This window comes from Cyprinus carpio, chromosome B17 (assembly GCF_018340385.1).
Source record: "Cyprinus carpio isolate SPL01 chromosome B17, ASM1834038v1, whole genome shotgun sequence".
Classification (NCBI taxonomy): Eukaryota; Metazoa; Chordata; class Actinopteri; order Cypriniformes; family Cyprinidae; genus Cyprinus; species Cyprinus carpio.
This window is the reverse complement of record NC_056613.1, coordinates 10,548,351-10,552,345: the sequence shown is the minus strand read 5'-3', so window position 1 is coordinate 10,552,345 and position 3,995 is coordinate 10,548,351.

Here is a 3,995-nt window from a genome sequence, read left to right as displayed (position 1 = left end):
TAAAATTCCTCTTTAATGACAGTTTTTTGCTTCTACAAAAACATTATAAAGCTGTCATCTCTCTTACAATGATTCACCCAGTTTCATTTCTAAACTTATGTAAGTGTTCACATTGCAAAGTTTTGTCAACTCAAAATGATGTCTGATGTTCTGCTTAAATGAAGATGTCTGCATGGTACATTCACTTGCTGACTTATTTTTCAATTAGATTCTAAGTGGATACTCACCCAGGTCAATGAATACAATGTTGCTCCAGAAGAATATCTTCAGTCTAGGTCTGTTTTGGACTCTGGATAAAATTTGTAAATATAGCTTGAGTGCTGCTCCTCTATGGCAAGCCATTGTAACATTTAATCTATAAACCACACAGGTATCTCATTTAACGTTACTAGTACTTCTTTTTAGATACTAGTATCTTTTCCATTAAGTACTAGTACTTATTCTTTAGCTACTAGTGCTTATTCTTTAGATACCAGTGCCTTTTGTAAAGATACTAGTACTTATTTATCAGATACTAGTACTTATTTATTAGATACTAGTATATATTCATTAGTAATTATTCAATAGATACTAGGTCTTATTATAGACATTTTATGGAAAGCCATTTTAACATTTAATCTATAAGCAATACTAGTATCTATTTTCATGGTACTGGTACTTATTTTTTAGATACTAGTATCTTTTCCATTAAGTACTAGTACTTATGCATTAGGTACTAGTGCTTATTCTTTAGCTAAACACTAGTACATAAAGAATAAGCACTAGTAGTTAATGAATAAGTACTAGTACTAAATGGAAAATATACTAGTATCTAAAAAATAAGTAAGTTAAATTAGATACTAGCCTGGTTTATAGATTAAATGTTAAAACGGCTTGCCATTAAAGTTCAATTAAAAAATGTACTAGTAAAATAAAAAAACATACTAGTAACATTTTGAATAAGTACTAGTATCTACAGTATTTAATAGGTACTAGTATCTAATGAATAAGTACTTCTTTCTAATAAATAAGCACTAGTACCTAATGAATAAGTACTAGTATCTAATAAATAAGTACTAGTATCTAAAAAAATAAGTACTAGTATCTAATGGACAACTACCAGTATCTAAAAATAAATACTAGTGTCTAATGAATAAGTACTAGTGTCTATTTAATAAGTACTAGTATCTAATGAATGAGTACTAGTATCTAAAAAAATACGTACTAATACCTAATTAATAACTAATAGTACATAAAAATTAAGTACTAGTCACTAGTGAAATACATACTAGTCAAAACTGAATAGTTGATATCTCAATGACGGATCCCCATAGAAGCCAATGGCAAAAATTTAAAATTTGTTACTAGCAACAATATAAAGGTTAATAGTCACTATTGAAATAAGCACTAGTATCTAATGAATAAGTATTAATGAATAAATACTAGTATCTAATAAAAAAGTATCTGATAAGTACTAGTATTTAATCAATAAGTACTTGTATCAAATGAATAAGTACTAGTACCTAATAAATAAGCACAAGTATCTAATGAATAAGTACTAGTAACTTTAAAAAAGACACTAGTATCTAAAGAATAAGCACTAGTACCTAAAGAATAAGCGTAAGTGGTGAGCAAGTAAAACATGTTCCTGGATCAACATTTCTAACAACCAATCAGAATTGAGATATAACTTTTCAGGAAATATCTGTTTTAGGCTTACAATCAGTGTTAGATGCTTCTACAATCTTGTTAATAAGCTTTAATTTCCCACTGATTTTAGGGATAAATTATGGGTAGGGTTAGGGTTAGGGGTAGGGATTAGGCTACGTCTATATTTTTGGACAATACTGTTGATCCAGGATCATCAGAAGATGTTGATCCAGGAACATATCTTACTTGGCAAAATCACAGCGACCAAGCACTAGTAGTACCAAGTACTAGTACTTAATGGAAAAGATATCTAAAAAATAAGTACTAGTAACGTTAAATTAGATACTAGTGCGGTTTATAGATTAAATGTTAAAACGGCTTGCCATAGTCACTGTGTTTTATCACCTGTATCGCCCAAGGTATTCAAAAACAAGTAGCGTTTGTTGCCAGTGTGTGGGGCAAGTACACCTTTATTTAATTCAGAGTAAAGCACAAAAGACATGCTGTTTCAGTCAACCAATTACAGACTAGTTGTGAAATGACTAATTCCTCTCTTTCTTTTAGATGCCTTAGTCATAGTACGGTTTGTCTCCACCCATACACTCTATGGTCTCCACCTGCATTTGTGGCGGCTCATAGTGGGAGGCAGGGGAACCACAGCTTCCCCAAAATTTTGAGGTGAAAATGGGAGGACAATTTAATGTTAATAAAATTCACACTTCACTTCAGTTCATGTCTCAGAATGTGTATTTTTTTCTTTTGTTTGTAATTTCACAGCTGTAATACCATAACATGTTACGCTAATGTGCCGAATCTGCTAATTCAGTGGTTCCCAAACTGGGGGGCGGGGCAAGGCTGAGGTATGGTCATGTTACGATAAAGTGGACCGGAAGTTGAAGTCGTCTGCTTGTTGAGTTGTTGTAAAAGAACTTCACTTGCGTTAGCATCCCATTGACTCCCATTCATTTTTGCGTCACTTTGACAGCGAATAAGCTTTACATCTGAGGCGTTTAAAGACTCCATTTGTCCATTATTTATTTCTAAAGATACACGACAATGTATAAAGGGCTCCATTACCTTCTATGTTACATTATGGCCCCGTAGAAGCAGTTTTTGTAAAAATAGGCTAACGATTGCGTCATAACCACTCGACTCTCTGTCGCACAGTAGAGAAATTACCGTACAGACAGGAGGAGAAGCTCGCAGGCAATCGGGGAGACGTCAAGAGATATGGGCGTACTGGCGTTACATTTTAAAATACTATAAAAAATAATTAATCAGAATACTTACTCCTGCTCACTCACGCCAAAGAACTCCCCGCTCAAACTCTCCGTCTCTGCAAGATTAACGATGCCAGTTTGCACGCACAGATACTAGAAGGTTTACATCTGTCAGACAGGTTGCTGACGTCATCAAGCTTAGTTTGAGTCTGTGCGTCAGAAACGGAAGTTCTAAAAATCGCTAAAAACGGGCTTCACATGTCTCAATTGAGTTCCAATGGGGTCGCTGTGTCCATTTCTTTTACTGTCTATGGGTATGGTGCACAGTCAGCAGATTATTTTGCAAAAGAAACCTCTGCAGGGTGATAAAGACTTTTCCACCTTATCATGAGGCCACTTGCCTGATAAGTAAATAATTGAACGCAAAATATTAATTTGACATATTTTAATTACCTCAACATCACTCACAGCACCTGCTTGAGTGCTCCGTTATCAGTTGTAGCTGTGGTGTATCAATAACAGACCACTAGATGGCGCGATTGAAGAATCAGAGTTGTATTGCAGGGATATATAAACAAACGATGCATGGTTCTGCTCTAAGCATGTAAGTTACAAGTTTGTGAAAATACTACCAGTAACAGGTAAACGTAAAGCAGATTATGAATATACTTAATATTCACAAATACACCACGAGCGGCGCGATTTGACAAAAGCAAATAGAAGCAGCGATGATCTCTGCTGTGGATGCGGCGCAACGCGACATGACAAATCCATGACAGTAAACTGATGCTCCAGAGCTCTAGGACAATTTCAAATATTCATTAGAGAATCGTGAAATCGTTTCCTCAAAAATATGAAGCAGCACAACTGTTTTCAGCATTCAAATAATCAGAAATTGTTACTTAGCAGCAAGTCAGCATATTAGAATGATTTCTGAAGGATCATGTGGCACTGCAAGACTGGAGTAATGATGCTGACAATTTAGCTTTCAAATAGATATCTTAAACTGACAATATTACAATGTTTACTGTTTTTTTTTAATAAATAAATGTAGCCTTGGTGAGCATAAGAGACTTTCCAAAAAAAGAGTGGGGGGCCTTGAAAATATTTTTCTCTACAAAAGGGGTCCGGCCGAAAAAAGTTTGG